Genomic DNA, 18,931 nt, shown 5'->3' on the forward strand with positions numbered 1-18,931 from the left:
CATGATCAAAGCGGTAACCATACACGTATGATAGACGTCTGATAGACATTCAGAGTGGTACGTTAGGCGTTGATAGTGGTACGATGGACGTTGAAAGTGGTACGATAGACGTTGAAAGTGGTACGATAGACGTTGAAAGTGGTCCAATACACGTTTGATACACGTTCAGAGTGGTACGATAGACGTTGAAAGTGGTACGATAGACGTTGAAAGTGGTGCGTTATGTGTTGAAAGTGGTTCAATACATAGACGTCCAATACACGTTCGATACGCGATCAAAAGTGGTGTGACCTAGTCGAATGATGTGTCCAAAGAAGAAGGGAGAAGAATTCGAGGAACATGATAAGTGCACTCTGAGGATGGTTAGTGAATAATTCGAATATGTATAGAAGGTAAGGATGGTCAGCGAAAATGCAGGTGGCCTGTGATGAAGATGGCGAAGAACAAAGGCATCCTACTTTGCAAAGCTATGCAACTTTAGGTATGGGCCCACATGTGGGAGCTTGGAGATGCAGCGAGACCAGTTGTCATCAAATCGTGGTCAACGTGCAGTCACTTTGACAGTTCTTTGAAACATTTTTGTCATTTTTTGTGTTACGTGAAATTGCTTTGAAGAAGATTGCTTTTGAAGGATATTATCAATCGTTCAACGCATGGAAATACAATCGATTAATACCGTAGGTTTCCATTATCATATTTTAGTGAATCGTTGGGTTAGTAACTTTGAGAATTAGAAGAAGAATCGGTTTCAGATTATGTCATTGCCCATGAATTTGAAACGTCCGGCTACCGCTACGATCACCGCTGCTGCGGCAGTTACCCATTCATCTAGCCCGAAAATGTATGTGGCCTGTCGAAATGTTGCTGTTCAAATCGAAGCAATTCGATGTGCAGAACTTTATGAAGCGGAAGCTAATCAGGATGGCGACATTTTTTTAAAAGTTTTTAAAAAATGCGATAATCCAATACACGACTACTTCGAGGATGATGAGGAATATTGGATGCATCGATAAGAACAACAATCGTTTTTAGGCGATTTCGATGATGGTGATAATGTACAAATAACTATATCTCGGAATAATCATGCGTATCATCCAAAGAGCGTGGCTTGGCGAAACGTCAAAGCGGAAAAAATTGATTCTGATACCTATAGGAATAAAGTATCGGGGCTTCGGGCTAGTGTTGTTGCAGTTCAAACTGACCATGTGCAAGTTCCTATGGATTTACCATTAACTAATCTATTTGCTGATGATGTGATCGAGTGGGATAATTAAGCCAAATAAATTTTAATTATGTTTTTTATATTCTATATTATACCTTCATATTATTATTTGTAACAATATATATTTCTTAAACATATATTATTTCTCAATTTTATTTTCCCGTGTTCCTCCTCTCAACGCCTAATTTTTAAGATTCGCCGTTTCAATAATTATTATTTCTCTGCGTTGGGAAAAAAGATTTCTGCTGACGCTGCATAATTCAATTTCGTTCTTCGCGCCGCCAAGTGACATCACCCTGCACGGCCGCTCCAGTGGAGTCGAATTACGCGAAATCGCGCGATACGCAGCGACGTTAAATCGGAACACTTTGAAATACTGTTAGCTTTAGAATGCATGCGATTCTATCCCCTATGTAGTGGTGTCTCTTTCCCTCCTAGAATTTTAACTTTAAAGTAATGCTCCGTCTCTTTCCCTCGAAGACGCGGTGTCGAAAAACGCCGATCTTTCCCGACATCGTCCGAAACAATTTCTGATGCATATTGGTTTGGAAACAAATTTCTAGGACAGTCCCCACCTTAGGTTAGGTCTGAAAAAATTTTCGGGTGGGCCGAAAGAGATTTTTGTCGGGGGTCAATGCCTCCCTCTGAAAAATTTCCGACGGTGGGCCAGGTCTGGAGAGGCCTCCGCGGCGGTTCGGTCCGGACTGATTCCCTCCACGATTACGGCTTCCCCCACTCCGTGGCTCGTGCGCGCGCAACCGGTCTTCCTCTCCCCCCAGGCCCCGTGCCTATGTTTCTCTTCGCCGCGCTCCCCCGCGCGCCCTCACTTCCCCCCGCCCCCGCGCTCCCCTCGAAGGACCTGGTCTAGAACCCGCCTTGCTATTCTACTTAAAAATGGGTTTAAAGAATCTACTCGATTTAGACGTGAACACCATTCGTGTATTCAATAATTAATTATAGTACAAATGTAAGTGTCGCGATTAAATAGTGTAGTAAATGTGTATAGATTACCACTAATTTGCACGGTATTGACGCACTGGCGCTGCGGGGCGTACGAGTGGCTATTTCAAAGTGCCGAATAGAATATAAACCGAACTCGCGGATTCTATGAGGTTAACTATGATTCTGACGAGACTTCAGCTCGATCTTACTAAATTTAGCCAACTCTGTACGAGCGTGACACGACGTTACTCTACACGTGACTACTGCTTTGAACCAAAGAGGGTAGAAACCAAAGGGTTTATATAATCCCAAAAATGAATGGGGATGCGTTAGAAATTTCCATATAAGGAAATCCTTCGGGGTCGTCGTCGTGTCACTCCCGTTCCCATGATCGTGATCCGGAAAATTCCACATACGTAACACAAAATGTAATCGGATCAGCCGTTATTGAGATTCGGAAATTTCAGGGTTCTTGATAGCGAGTCGTGACGTAATAGATCCACTCTGTGTCCGCTGCACATATATACCTATATATACTTGGCGCGAGACACTACCGTCAGGCTGTCCCGAAAAAAATGAAAATGATTGTTGCGTTAGGCCTTATTGCGGGAAAGTTGTGTGTTGGGATCAATAACAACTGTGCAAATTTTCAGCCCGGTGAGTTAATATCTTTTGTTCCGACAAGAGCTTTGAAATTTCGAAATTTGAGTAAAAAGTATAAAAATGATCATGCAGCCCTCGTCCCACTCATCCTCCCTACCCCATCCCAACCACCCTACCTTATGGATTAGAAGGCGAAATTTGATAAAAATGTCCTAATCGCGAAAGGATACTCGAAGTCGGGTTTATAGACTCGATGAAGTGGGAACACGAGATTTGTAATCAAAGGCTGGCATATGACTGCGCAACTCAAGGGTGATCCGAATGAAGCCATCCCTTGCGTCGGCTCCAATTATTTTGCTGGATGCCTCTGTTACGAGCTTTACGAGCTTGCTGCCAGTACTCTGCGCACATTATATTCTCTGATGTCTGTCATCGTCAGTTGTCTCTGGCATCAGTTAGCATAGCCAAAAGGACGTTTTCTGATAATGCGAAGTATACGTTATTTGAAATCATCTTATCAATGATTGACCTGCATTTCTTGGTAAGTAAAGTGAGAATTGTATAATGTTCGCACAAGAACGAGGGGCACCACGCACTTGTTTTTAACGCGTGAGCAAGTTTGTGTTCACGCGGCGGAACGTATAGATTTAAGTGAGCGCTGTTAATGTTGTTGTAATGTCGCCACAATAAACTAGGGTGCTTAATAACTAATTAAAGAAATGTTACTATTAACAGTAAAGCACTTAATTTACATGAAATTGTACACGCGATTGCGCGAGGCCGAAGCGAAGAATATAGAAATACTTGTTTCGTATTATCGGAGCACCGATAGCTCTTTTGTTTTGCGTTAGAAGAAACAGCGGTGTTTACCGGTACGCGGTTCACAAGCAAGAGAGCGATCGCGGAGACAGAGCGGGCCGAGCCACCGATTCGGGTGCCGATGATGCATGGCCAATCAGAGAAGTACACGTGTGTGTCGCGCGATGCTGCTAATTAGTAGAGGGAGATAAGCTAATTAGTATAATTGTCGGCCCCGAGATGGCCCGACCAGGCTATCGCCGCGATCGCTCCAGCCGCTGACCCGGTATCAAATAGCGCGTTTAAAAGTCGCGCGCTTCGAGGCAGCGTGCACGTGCCCGATTGGCTGCATCGCTGTGGCCAATCCCAAACATTCCCGCCCGTCTCGTCATATTCTGACGAAATAGACATGTCGCCGCTGGATAGTGAAGTGGTATTAAAATGAAAGCGTAATTAAAATTGAAGACAGTTAAAACAAGAGAGAAGAAACTAAAATTAAGCTAATTCCGCAAGAAGAGTGCCGCAAATCGAACCCTAACTACTATACTGACGGAGGTGACCAGGTTATGTCGGTCTTCGGCCATCGACACTGTCACCTTGAGAGCTCCCAGCATCGACCTCCGCGGCGGCAGCAAATGGCAACAAGATAAGCTTGTGTAACGGACGGGTGAGCTCCGACGTCGCCGTTTTCAGGGTGAGAACACGTGTAAGACCATCGGGACCTGGATGAGTTTTGACGACTCTAGCCAGAGGCCAACGCGAGGGCGGTTGCAGTTCGCTTTTGATTAAGCACAGATCGCCTTCCCGAATCACCGTCCGAACGCGACTCCACTTACCCCGCGTCTGCAACGTGTTCAGGTAGTCCCGCGACCACAAACGCCAGAAGTGCTGCTGCATTTTCTGAACCAGCTGCCACCGAGAAAGCCGATTGTCTGGGAGCTCCTCCAGATTGGGTTCGGGTATCGCGTTAACTGCCTCACCGACCAAGAAGTGACCTGGCGTCAGCGCAGCGAGATCATCGGGATCATCTGACACCGGTACCAATGGTCTAGAATTTAAACAAGCTTCGATCTCAGCGAGGAGCGTGGCCAGCTCCTCATACGTCAATCGATGTTCGCCGAGCACTCTCCGGAGGTGGTGCTTCACGGACTTCACCGCGGCCTCCCAAATCCCGCCGAAATGAGGTGCAGAAGGAGGGTTAAACTTCCACTCGATACCCTCAGAAGCCAGACGGTCCAGGAGTTGCCTATTTTGGGAACTGACTGATTGTAGTAGGGCACGCAGCTCCTTGTCCGCACCCACGAATGCCGTACCGCAGTCGCTGTAGATCTGGGAGCAGAGGCCGCGGCGAGAGGTCAGTCGTTTCAGGGCAGCTAAAAAGGCTTCCGTTGTCCCGTCCGACACCACCTCCAAATGCACGGCTTTGGTAGCTAAACACACAAACAGAGCGATATAACCTTTTCGAGCGTGCTGGCCGCGCCCTCGACTGGATCGTATAAAGATTGGCCCTGCATAATCTACGCCCACGCGCAGGAACGGGCGACAAGGGGTTACTCGAGGTGCAGGCAACACTCCCATAAGCTGGTCCGCGGTACTGCCTCTCCAGCGAACACAAGTGGAGCACCGATGGATGCAGGATTTTACTAGGTGGCGACCTCGAAGAACCCAGCAATGTTGGCGAAGTGTTGAAAGGGTGAGTTGCACACCCCCATGCAGACAGCGCCGATGCGCCTCGGCGATCCACAGCGCAGCCAGTGGTGATTCATCGGGAAGAATCACAGGGTGTCGTTGATTGTAGGTGATCCTTGAATAATGCAGCCGCCCGCCAACGCGTAAGGTGCTGTCCTCCTGATCCTTGAACGGATTCAATCGAAGCAGGCGACTTCGTCTAGGCAGCGGTTGGCGACTTTGGAGAGCGTCCAATTCCGAAGCGAAGGCAGTAGATTGCACACCTCGCACCAGCCTCGATCGAGCAGCTTGTATCTCACTGGCGGTCAGGTAAGCTGCCCGTTTCCCCTTGGACGCCGGGAGCCATCGACAGCACCAGGCGGTAACTCGGAGCAGTCGACGGAAGTTCGAAAATCGGTTTAAAAACAGGCTCACCTCATCTTCTGGGGAGCGTTGGACGTGGAGAATTTGCCGTCGTTCAGAGTGGGGCACTTCTATCGGCTCTTCGAAGGTGACGGGTCGCCCTTCGCTCGTCGCCAGCCAAGACGGACCCGACCACCACAGTGGGTGCTCGGGGAGTTCGGCCGGGGTTAGTCCTCTCGAAGCGCAGTCGGCCGGGTTATCATGGCCTGAAACATGATGCCAATGTGCCTGGGGTAGCGTACGTTGTATGTCTGCTACTCGGTTAGCCACATAGGTTTGCCACCGACTGGACGGAGCCTGGATCCAACCCAAGGCCACCAGGGCGTCAGTCCACAGATGCACGCCGTTGATCCTAAGAGCCAGAGTCGACAGAAGATGCGCCACCAGCCGTGTAAGTAGATGAGCGCCACTCAGTTCGAGACGTGGTAGCGACAGTTTCTTGAGTGGAGCCACCTTTGTCTTGGCTGAAATAAGATGAATCTGTATGTCACCTGATGAATCGTGAACACGCAGATACGCCACCGCAGAGTATGCTCGCTCCGAGGCGTCAGAGAAGCCGTGCACTTCCACCGAATGGTTGGTGGAGGTCAAGCCCATGCACCGCGGAATCTGGATTTGACGAAGTGCTGGAAGTGCCTTCAAAAACTCGCGCCATGCGTCCTCAGATTGCACAGGTAAGGCTTCGTCCCAGTCGGTCGTGAGCGTCCAGAGCGTCTGGATGAATATTTTTGTCCATACCGTTACAGGAGCAAGCCAGCCCAGTGGGTCGAAGATTTGCGCCGCCTGGCTTAGGACGCTCCGCTTCGTTGTCGTTGGGCTCGTGCTACCCTCCAGAAGTCTGATCTGGAAATTGTCAGTCTCCGGAAGCCACTGGATACCTAAGACGCTATGCTGGGTGTCCGTATCCCAGTGCCGGGCAAGTGCGGCGACGTCATTGTGGACCGACCTCATGAACTCAGGCGAGTTCGACGCCCACTTATGTAATCGAAAGCCGCCCGCCATGGCGAGCTGATCCAATTCTTTTTTCAGAATCAAGGCCTCCTCCACCGAAGTTGCGCCCGTTAGGATGTCGTCCACGTAAACGTCTGAGCACATCGTCTTAGAAGCCAAGGGAAACGACTCGGCCTCGTCCGCGGCCAACTGCCGCAAGCATCGTAGAGCCAGGTAGGGTGCACAGCCTAATCCGTAGGTGACAGTGCAAAGTTTATACTCCCTCAACTTTAACTCCTTCCCCTTTCGCCAGAGGATCCGCTGATAGTCCCGGTCGTCTGGGTGTATAATTATTTGTCGATACATCTTTTCGACGTCAGCGACAAAGACGATGGGATGACGACGCCACCTTAGCAACAAGTCGGCTAAGGCTGGTAACAAGTTGGGACCCGTGTGCAGGACGTCATTAAGCGACCTTCCATTGGTAGTGGTCATCGAGCCATTGAACACTACGCGCAGCTTCGTAGTGGTACTCGTGGCCTTTAAGACACCATGATGTGGTAAATAAAAGTGTCGTCCCTCAGGGGGGGCACGCGCTGCCACCATATGACCGAGATCCTCGTACTCTTGTAGAAAGTCTTGATAGGCTCGTTCATATTCAGGATTCTTACGAAAACGCTGCTGCATGGAATTCAATGTGCGAAGTGCCGCGGGCCTCGAGGGTCCCAGCTCTGGAGTAACTTTAAATGGAAGTCTCACCACAAAACGACCTTCGGACGTGCGTCGATGCGTGGCCTGAAAGTGATCCTCCGCCTCTTGGTCACCGGGTGAGAGAGTGGGTGTTATCTGGACTTCTTCCTGCTCCCAGAATTTCTCCAACAGGCCAGGTAGTTCTTGGTTGATCGAGCAGCACTGGACCGTTGACACGCTCTTGCGGCTGCGAGCACAACCATTCCGAAGACCGCCGGTAAGAATCCAGCCAAAAGTAGTTTCCTGAGCCAGTGGAGTGCCTGGCTTGCCCTTGCGAACGCCTTCCAACATGAAGTCGTTGTAGACGTCAGCACCGAGTAGCAGATCGATGGGATCCTGGTTCGCGAGACGTGGTTCCGCCCACTGCAGGCCCTGAAGATGAGGCCAGATCGTCCCGTCGAGCACGACGGGTGGTTTGTAGCTAGACAAATCAATAAGCACAAATGCCGACAGGGCGAGGATATTCTCACCGTCTCGGTCGGCAGTGATATCAAGGTGAACGAGCCCTCGCGTGCGTTGCGACGGAGCACCGCCGGCGAAAAGCAAAGGTATGCGAGCGCGCTGCCTCTTCAACCCAAGTCGTTTTACGAGCTGCTCCGAGATTAAGGACACTTCACTTCCAGGATCGATTAGAGCTCGCACCGACACATGTTGACCGACCGGCGTGTAAGTGCGGACTCGCGCAAGGCCGAGCATCACTGGCGGCGTGTTGAACACGCGAGGAGTGACGTGCTGTACTACCGCACCAGCAGCCGTCGGGAAAGCATCATGGAGACAGGAATGGTGTTTTTCAGCGCACCGCTGGCACCGTTTATATGATTGGCAACTGTCGATTTGGTGCTTGCCCAGGCAGTTTAAACAGCGCTGCAATTTCGCAACCGTGGCCTTCTTCGCTGCAGCGTCCTGTACTTTGAACTTGGGACAGAAGAGCAAGTAATGTGATCCCTTACAGAGTCCGCAATCCTTCGAGTTCGATGGCGTCGTGCCGACTTGATGCACAGCGGCGCCTTTGGCAGCGGTCCCCTTGGGAGCTGTTTGTTTGTCTCCGGCAGGAGGATCACGCTTGCGTTGATTCTCCAGCGCCTCAACCGTATGAATACGCGTTACGATGAACACCCTTAGAGCATCTAAGGAGGGTGGATCTGTGCATAGGCCGAGAGACGCCTCCCACTCGCGGCACGATTGCTCGTCCAGTCGGTCGACCGTCATTTTGACCAGCCAGTCGGTGGTAGTCACGGGACGATTCATTGCGGCTAGAGCGCCAACCACGTCCCATGTTCCGTAGAACAATCGTTTCAACTCCGCCGACGATTCACATTTCACCGCGGGTAATTCATTCAAAATGGTAAGCTGTGCGCTCACCAAGAGGCGTTTATTTTGGAATCGTTCCTTTAAAGCGTCCCAGGCTGGTTGAAAGTTGTCGTCCGTCGTGGTATGATTGCGTATCACGGTACTCGCATCACCTTTTACACAGCCCTTTAAATAATGTAGCCGATCCACATCCATTAACGTGGGATCCTTGATCACCAGCGAGACGAAGGAATCGTGGAACGCCTGCCATTCGCTGTAGCGTCCATCGAAGCTGGGTAGCGGAATGCGGGGCAGAGTGGCACGTGATCGTGTCTCCGCGGTAGGAGCACCGCCGGAAGTCGAGGCCATGCCGCCGGGCTCCAGCTTCCGGTTAAATCCACGAAGGAGATCTAGCAGATATCCCTTTTGTTCCAGAAAAGATTCTTCGGCAAGATCGAAGCAATCCTTGGTAAAATAATCATGCCTTGCCCACTCCTCAGTGCATTGCTTCTCTATAGCCCCATGTTGCTTCGAGAATTGTTCCCAAAGTGAAGTTAGCATTTCCAGTCTAGCTTGCACTGAACCTTCAGTCATTTTAGCGACACCTTTCTTTTTCAGATTATCGTACACACGTGAGAGCCGATGATACAGCTTGACCTGATCCGCGATCGCGTCCTTCATCATGGCGGCACTTAACGAGCTCTCGCACCACGCGGTCACCACACAGCTCTCGAAATCGCCGGAGTAATCCGGCTCGAAGGACCAACTTTATGTTCGCACAAGAACGAGGGGCACCACGCACTTGTTTTTAACGCGTGAGCAAGTTTGTGTTCACGCGGCGGAACGTATAGATTTAAGTGAGCGCTGTTAATGTTGTTGTAATGTCGCCACAATAAACTAGGGTGCTTAATAACTAATTAAAGAAATGTTACTATTAACAGTAAAGCACTTAATTTACATGAAATTGTACACGCGATTGCGCGAGGCCGAAGCGAAGAATATAGAAATACTTGTTTCGTATTATCGGAGCACCGATAGCTCTTTTGTTTTGTGTTAGAAGAAACAGCGGTGTTTACCGGTACGCGGTTCACAAGCAAGAGAGCGATCGCGGAGACAGAGCGGGCCGAGCCACCGATTCGGGTGCCGATGATGCATGGCCAATCAGAGAAGTACACGTGTGTGTCGCGCGATGCTGCTAATTAGTAGAGGGAGATAAGCTAATTAGTATAATTGTCGGCCCCGAGATGGCCCGACCAGGCTATCGCCGCGATCGCTCCAGCCGCTGACCCGGTATCAAATAGCGCGTTTAAAAGTCGCGCGCTTCGAGGCAGCGTGCACGTGCCCGATTGGCTGCATCGCTGTGGCCAATCCCAAACATATAATATAATATAATGTTGCGCTGGGGTGTTTCATCGCTGGCCACCCCGGCGTAAAAGAGAGAATAATACACGGGCGTGTACACTGCACAACTGTATTTCAGTAGTAGCTATAGGTTTACAATGGTACAAGCGAAACCCCTACGTTCGATCGCTATGGCGTTCGGTACAAAACAGTCCCTCTGGTCCATATGCCGATCGTCCTTCCAGAGCGCCAACCTTCTTCTCTCTTCAGCTACGAGTACCAGCAGGCCATGCAAGGGTTTATACCCGGTGCTCACAACAATATAATATAATATAATATATTTGGACATGTTAACTGATGACAGAGAGAACATCAGAGAACTTGCTGTGCGTATCGTGCTGGCAGCACGTGGGAACTGAAGTCTGTAGAAATCCGAAACTGTTCTCCACCTTCCTTGAATTTTGATGCTACCGATTATACTGACTTGATCAATTGGGACGTATGTCCAATAACTTCACCACGTATATTGGACTCGGTTGAAACCATCTCCCCGGAAAAAATTGCTGGAGGAGGAAGGGATCCCCAAATCCTGGCACTTCGAGGCACACCCTTGCCACATTCAGGCTGTGGAGCGTATGGAGCTCGTAACAGAGGCATGCAGCAAAGTGATTGGAGTCGACGCAAGGAATGACTTCATTCGAGCCACTCTTGAGTCGTTCAAGTCATACGTTTCCACTTCATCAAGTCTATAAACCCGACTTCGAGTCTCCTTTCGCGGGTAGGACATTTTTAACAAATTTCGCCTTCTAGAGTACAAGGTAGGGTGGTAAGGGTGGGTTAGGGAGAAACTGCACATATAGTCACCGTCACGTGGTGAGTTCTGACTCACTCTGCTGCCAGATAGGTGGGAGGAGGGGTGTAAAATCATTTTTATACTTTTTACTAAAATTTAGAAATTTCAAGGCTCCTGCCGGAACAAAAGATATTAACTTACAGGGCTGAAAATTTGCACAGTTGTTATTGATCCCTACACACAACTTTCCCGCACTAAGGCCTAACGCGATAATCATTTTCATTTTTTTTCGGGACGGCCTAACTATCGTGTCTCTTGATGCATATCTTGTGAAATGGTCGACCAGAAGCTGTAAGTATTTTTTCGTTGATCGAGATCTTCCAAATCCTCCTATTGTGTCTATAGACATTATTTCGAACGGATTTGTTGCCGGACCTAACTGAGACATAAAACCAATTTTATCTTGTCCTCTGGATTTGTTTTTTATGCAGATCTCACATCTTCTGCAGATTTTTTTTATGTTCTTTGTTAGATTCTTAGCTGTATATATCGAATTTATTTTGTTCTGTATTTGTTTTGTGCCTATATGGCAGTAGAGCTCATGAACGACTCTGATAAGCTTCAAGCTAAAATCTTCCGACAACACAATTTTTTCGTTTTTTGTACTTTTTTGTAGTATACATTGTGTGTTTGTATTAATTCATTTTTCTTTCTCTGAATATCTTCATTTTTTTCCTGATCACTTATAATGTTTTTCAGGCTTATCATATTCACAACTTTTAGTTTTTCCTCTTCATTTTCATGACCTTCCAATACAGGATTCCTGCTAAGACGATCCGCTTCTATGTTGTACTTTCCCGGCGCATATCTAATCTCGAAATCATACTGTGATAGGTAGTATGTTAAATCTCCCAGTTCTTCTCAGTCCTCGCTTTTATGTTCATTTTTTCTAGCGGTTTGTGATCCGAGAAAACAGTCAATTTCCTACCTATCAGCCAATATTGCCAGTATCTTACTGCTTCTTTGATTGCTAAGCATTCTAGATATATGGCTTTCTTCCTTTTCTGTACTTCATTTAACTTTTTTGAGAAGTACGCCACCGGTTTTTCTTCTTTGTTTTGTTGTGGCTATTTTAACACTGCTCCAACTCCTTGTAAGCTTACATCTGTGTAGAATTGTATCGGTAGGTTTGGGTCGAAAATTGTTAAGACCGGTTGAGAACACAATAGTATTTTCATTTTATCAAATGCCTCTTGACATTCTTTTGTCCAGATAAATTCTCGTCCTTTCCTCAATAAGTTATGTAATGGATTCAAAGTGATTGGCATGTTTGGTACATATTTATTGTAAAAGTTTATTTTCCCTAGAAATTATCTTACGTTTTTCTGTGTCTTCGGGGTAGGGAAGTTTTTTATCGAGATTAGGTTGTTTTTCATCGGTCGGATTGAATTATTCTGTATTATGTGGCCTAAATATCTCACTAAATCGGATGCAAACGTGCATTTCGAAAATTTTAATTTGAAGCCTTCTTTTTTTATTGCTTCAAAAAGTTGTGTCAAGTACTTTATGTGTTCGGAAAATGTTTTTGAGAATGTTAAAATATCGTCTATGTAATCTACTGTGAATTGTGTGAGTTTTTATTTCCTTATTATATTACTCAATATTTGTTGGAAAATTGCTGGCGAGGTTTTCAGACCGAACGGTAAACAAGTCCATTGACAGTGGCCCTCTTGCGTAACAAATGCTGTTTTATATCTGTGTGAAATACGCAGAGGCATTGACCAGAATGCTGAATTTATGTCCAACGTCGAGAAGTACAGTTCCTTGTTTTCACCATTAGGTCCCCGATTAATGGAAAAGGTTGAGATTGAGGAACCACTATTTTATTAAAATCTCGAAAATCAATGCATAGTCTTGATCTTTTATTCTCATCTTTTTTGTACGTCAGTGTTACCGGGGCAGAAAATGGGTTGTACGATTCCTCTATTAGATTTTTCTCCAATAATCTGGCGACTTGTTTTTCAATCTCCTTTTTGTCTTCAATTGTACATCGGTACGTTCTTTTACTGCAATATTTGTCTATTACCAAATCAATATGTGCTTCATAGCCTGATACTGTCCCAATATTATATTTGTCTTTGGCAAAAAGTGATTTATGACCGATTATTAATTCGTCTATTTTTAACTTTTGCTCATATTCTAAGTGATTTATACACATAATGAAATTCTTTTTTTCGACATGTTCATTGAAGTTTACCGAATATTTTCTTTCAAATTCATTACTATTTTTTATAATCCTGTCCGAACAATCAGGGATTTCTCTGTCACTTCCAGAGTCCCTTTTTTCCTTAGAAATCTTTTTTTATCATTTAAATCCTCATTTCCAATGTTTACGATTGTTGAGTCAGAGGTATTAATTTTTATTTCCTTAGAAATATTTTCATTCTTGCCTAATTTAGGCTTTACAATGTTTGCATCATTAGAACTTATCACTTTATTCTCCTCTTTATTATCTTCTTCCGCTAAAGGAATTTTTTGTGTGATTTTTAGATTCTTATCTTGAGCTAGACGATTTTTTTTTTATACAGTCTAGTCCAATTAATACATCATAATCAAAATTTTCTTTGTCTATTACAAAGACATCAATTGTTTTTTCTATACCGAAAATTTTTGCTTTCAATGTTATCACACCATTTGTTTTCCTCGCGCCATTAATTGTCCTCAAATTAGTACTTTCTGGGTTATTTAGTTTCTCGTTCTTCAGTCTCAACAGTCTTGAATTTATTAAAGAGACATTTGATCCTGAGTCGTAGATCCCAAATATTTCTAGCTTATTATCTAAAATTACCTTGATTCGTATTAATGGCGGCACACTTAGTATTTTTGATCTTCATTTTCGTTGTACTTTGTTTTGAACCAACATGAAGGGTGGTAACGAACACCCTCTTTTAGTTTCTCACAGACGCTACATTTTTGTTTCTTTATCGTGTTCGTTCTTGTGTCGTTTTTTTTCTATAAACTTTTTCCTGTTGGCCAAATGCTCCAGTTTTCCGATTTCTTTGAATAAGTCTTTTGTTTCCAATACTTCTTCCTTATTGATTCTATCAGTTATAAAGTTTGGTAAACCAGCTGCAATTATGTCAACCATAGTGCCCTGATCCATTGATTTTCTCATCTCTAATAACAGTCTCTCTTTTTTTTATCGCGTATTCTAATAATGAACCTGCTTGGTATTTAAACGATAATGCATATCTGCTAGTAGACCAACCTTTGCTTGCATGGGTTTCACAGAAATTCTGCTTCCTTCTGACCATTTTGATTGTAAAGTAAGTTTAATCCTCATGGAACTGTACCAGTCCAAACATGATTTTTCCAGCAACAGTCTAAATGTCTCAATTTTATTCTCATCCTCTGTTACATTGAATCTAGCACATTCCTTTACAAAGAGTTTTCATCCATTGGTATGCATCAGCACTTTTTCCATCAAACTTTTCTATTACAAATCTTTCTGCTAGTTTCTTTACATTCTTTCGTTCGTTGTTGTGTTGATTTTCGACTAGTTTTTCTAAGATTTTTACAATCGGATCCTCTGGGTATCTTATGCCAGCAGCCAAAGGTTGTTCTCCTTGACTAACTTCTTCTAAAAATTGGCCTTCAAAAATCATATTTCCATCATCGTCGAGGTGTGTTTTCAAAATTTTATCTGTCACCTTTATCCATATACTTCTGGTTTGATACCTCCTTTTCATTGTGTCTTTGATATTTGCATAAACCTTTGTATCGGTGACTGCTTTGTGTAGCGATGCTGCTTGTAATTTATCAGGCAATAGAAATGTTTTGTTATCTTGATCGATGATCGAGGTTATGGCAATGTAATACGATTTTCCATCTTCTGTTGCTTTCACTTTTAATACGAATTTTAGTTTTTCCATTTTCCAAAAAATGTCGTTTTATAATGTGTTGTTATTTGTTCAGAGTAATTGATGGTGATTAACAATAACAAAACTGAGTTTCTCTGTAATCAAGTAATTATATTTCGTTATTTAACTTTATTTACAATACTATTTACAAAGTTCCTACCTGTAATCAAGAAACGACACTTAATGTCATTGATCACCCTATTAATCTCTATTTCCAAGTTCTGTTAATACCTTTAATTTATAATTACTCTGCGTGAATTGCCACGTGCACAACTGTTTTCTGTTTATCCTCTCGTCCTTCACACGCTCTACTTTATTAGCGCTCGAGAGAGCGCGACAAGGATGGTTGCAGTGCAAGATTGCAATGTTTCATGCAACGTTGCCGCAAGGGTGCAGCAATAATTCTATGTCCGTCCCGTACAATGTTGCACGGTAACTTTGAGGCAACGTCGCATGGGGCGGAAATAGCAAAATTGCTGCAACGTAGCGGCAACTTTGCGACATTGATCCTGCAACGTTACGGCAAAAATCCTACAGCGTTGCGGCAATGATCGTCCAACGCTTCTGCAATATTGCAGGAATGTATCCCTGAAAAGTGCCCTCAATATTGTCGCGTTATTACGGATGTAACGATCTCAAACGTGGCGTTGCCGTTTCTTACAGGAGATTCCACGTGTAGAGCGGTTACCCGTGGAATTGTGGGATTTGGTTCGGTTGGCATACGATAAAGAAATGAATTTCAAGAAACCGGAGTCCTTCTTTTAACAATAATAACAAAATGGTTTATTCAAAAATGTGTTTTAACGCTAGGTCGATGTGAACATAGAATACGACACTTAGTCGTGTGAACTTTAAATCTCTATAAATTTATATAAATGAACATAAGATAGTTACGTAATAACGTATCGGTCGGTAATGAAGAATATTATTCTATTTCGGTTTCGGCGCTAAGTCGGTATAGCTGAACAAAAGATTAACCAAATTACGCTTAGTCGGTAAAACAGAATATAAGATTATTCGACGCTTTTGTTATTAAATAGTTAGAACCGTTGGGTTAATTAATATGTATGATATAATATAATTACTAGGCTAAATTGCTAGTTGAACATAAGTCTCAAGACTAAGTCGGAATAGCGTATAATACAAGGTTCGACGCTTGGTCGTATTAAACTGAACGTAAAGATTGTCTGGCAGTTTCGTTATAGAAATTGAGAGGATTACTTCTCTTTGAGTATAATGTTTTAATGGTGCCTATTAGCTGGCCCACGCTTTTCTTGTGTAACGCGGTTAACAGGTAAACGTGGAATTACTGGTAGTTGACATTTAAAGTCAGTCTAGTCGGAGGAATGCCGCGCGCGTTACAGTACAAATTGTTAATTTGATGATTAAAGAATTTTGATTATTTTCGTGGGTCAAAAATCTCGTCCTATACAGGCCGCCGCACCGAGTTACTATTAATTTACAGAAGGTTTAACGAAAAGTAACTTTTGTTCGAGTGTAAAGTTCAAGTGTGAATGAATATTTTTTATTCTCTAATTCGGGTTAGAGAGGCTGAGGAGCCAAGGGTATCCCACAGTATAATGGCTAATGCCAATATTGGCCCTCCGTTACCTCTGCAGTAGTAACGTTCGAATTGATTACATAAAAATAAAACTGTTACATGAGACGAACGCTTGCCTATCGTTATAATGTTTACAACATTAAAAGGAAAAATGCGCAACTCACCCACTATATCTGTATAGCTTTCTTTTTAGTGTACAAATTTCAGTCGAATGGATATTCGCTTCTGAATAATATGAAGCCTGTTCGGTACCTGAAGAACAGAGAAACTCACTCACACACTCGGTATTTTCGATTACAAACAATAGCGAGAGTTTGGTAACACAAAAGAAATAAGATCGAACCGAAGGTTGATCACAACGCAACTAATAATAGGGGCATGTAATATATAAAAGAAAAGTTTAAAAAAATATATATATTAAAAGAATATAAAACGCAGTTTAAACGAAGTACACTATTTAACGTGGAAAATTGAGTCCATTCACTATAAACTTAGGAATCTCCGGCTCGAAATACGATTAATAATTTAAAGAAAGAAGTTACAAATCCACGGACACCCTGTCACGCTCTTCGCGACTGTACGACAAAGAGTGAGCCAGCTTCGCGCCCTCGGGAGCGTCCGGCCGCGGGGCCTGCTCGAAAAAACTGACACTGCAGTCTTATCAGGCCCCAACAACCAATGCATGTGACTTTAGGCGTTAGCTCTTTTATTCTTCCATACTTTCATACTTGGGTCGCGGCCCACTTAACGCTATGCTATCGTCCTACTACCCTTCCGATCTTAGTTTACACTCGCCTTAATAACCCAGACACGCATTCCTGCACTCACTTCTTTACAATTTGGTCTTGGATGCCACGGTCAGGGGTGCGCTCGACGAGGTTTTTACCAGAATGCTAGACGCATTGTCAAGTCGCATCCCCGCCGCTTATATTAATAAGTTTCGCGACGTATGAGAACCACCGGGTTTTTCTGAGCGAGCTTCAGAGAACCATGCTGACACCAGCACAGTCCCACGATCAGAGTACTGCGCAGCGACCAAGTGTCGCGACGACGACGGTCGCAGCACCGGAGGTATCCGGAGGTGTCAAAGATAAAATACAGTAAGCAAGAGTGCATTCGACTAGGGTTTTCCCCGAATGCTTAATGCATTGTCAAGACGCACCCCACTTATTAACAAAGAAAAATTAAAGTTAAATTTAGGGACGTAATACTTGTATGGAATTTGGGGGGCTAATTAATGCGTCCTCGTATGGTTTGAGGGGTTGATCAAAACCGTCCTTAGGATGGTTTGGTGTCAGGACCAAAACTGTCCTATCCTGCAGGCAGGCCTACATGCATACTCCTTGTTGGAGCTTGACCAGCGCCAATCAGTTGCTGCGTAATTATTTGTACCAATGAGATTTTACGTCCGCGTCCCGCCAGTCACACACTACGCTCAGTTTAATCGGCGTCCGATTGAACTTGAGGTATGCGCCTGCGCGCTCGAGGCGTTCACGGCGCTGGATTTAGTTTAAACGGGCGGTTATGCGCATGCGTTGCGCGTGATTTAGTTTAAGTGTCCTCCGCTACGTGTCTTAATACTAGAATGAAAACGACGATAATTGTAGAAAGGAAAAAGAAAAATTTACAGCCGTAGTAGCGATACGTTACACGGAAACGTTAAAGGTAAATGTACGGGAAGTGAATTAAATTACAATAAATATTAACCTGTAAATATTCATATTGTTGCGTTTCGAACTCGGTATAATAAGGGTTTAATAGAATAATACAACAGAAGCAACAGAACATTAACAAGAACAGAGTAGCAGATATAACCGTATACAATCACTAATGCGCGAGAAATATATAAGCGTCGATGCGTCTGCACGTAATGGCTTCTGGCTATCGAATGACAGCTTGACAGGCGATCGATCCGATCGTCTTCTTCTCGCTGTCCTCTTGTTCCTGTCACGAGCACCAGCAGGCCCTGGATTCCAACCAAAGGGTGCTCGCAACAATATGTTTTTATCTCAGTATCATCAATACAAATAACACTAATAGCAATATGTGTGTTGATGCTTCTTGTCTATTAAATGTGCGTATTCTTACATGTTTTATTCATTTTATTATAAATAATTAAATATATTTTAAGATTCTTAAAAATTCAGATAAATTCTTTCTATATCAAACAAATGAATGGTAAAAGTATTGGATCAAGTCAATCGGGTACCCCCCGTCCCTAATATGGCGGGTACCCTCGGGACACCATTACAAACCTTCATTTTTACAAACTTATCAGTTTATACTACGTTACGATGCTCAATAATATAAATATATTTGTACAGTGCAAATGATAAGGCACCGACATAAAAAATTGAGTGTCGTAGATTAAATAAGGAACAAAATTATTTTTTACTTTTTAGCGAATTTTTATTTTTTTGAGCTACTACGCTAGATGGAACATAATATATTTCAGTTTATACATCTTTCTTGTATTTCCATCTCGGATCATCCAGTCATTCTGGGGAGTGTGGAACATTCTTTTTGCAGTGCTCCGGGAAGCCAGTTGTTCGCGGCCATTTTGCAAAATTGTTCAAAAGAAAACAATTCCTAGCAAAATAGAGAATGCTTTCAATCTATATAAAAAACAAAGTTCTATACTTTTATTATACACTGACAAAGTCAGTGGTCACAAGTGCCTGCAATGGCAC

At 44.3% G+C, this 18,931-nt stretch overlaps 1 protein-coding gene across 2 annotated transcripts in view; it reads left to right on the plus strand.

The window, feature by feature from the left end:
* Positions 1-18,931, plus strand: part of LOC143367024 (GDP-D-glucose phosphorylase 1) — a 505,990-nt gene that overhangs the window by 408,679 nt on the left and 78,380 nt on the right. The gene's annotated exons all lie outside the window — the stretch shown is intronic.

Source organism: Andrena cerasifolii, chromosome 3 (genome assembly GCF_050908995.1).
Source record: "Andrena cerasifolii isolate SP2316 chromosome 3, iyAndCera1_principal, whole genome shotgun sequence".
Lineage (NCBI taxonomy): Eukaryota > Metazoa > Arthropoda > Insecta > Hymenoptera > Andrenidae > Andrena > Andrena cerasifolii.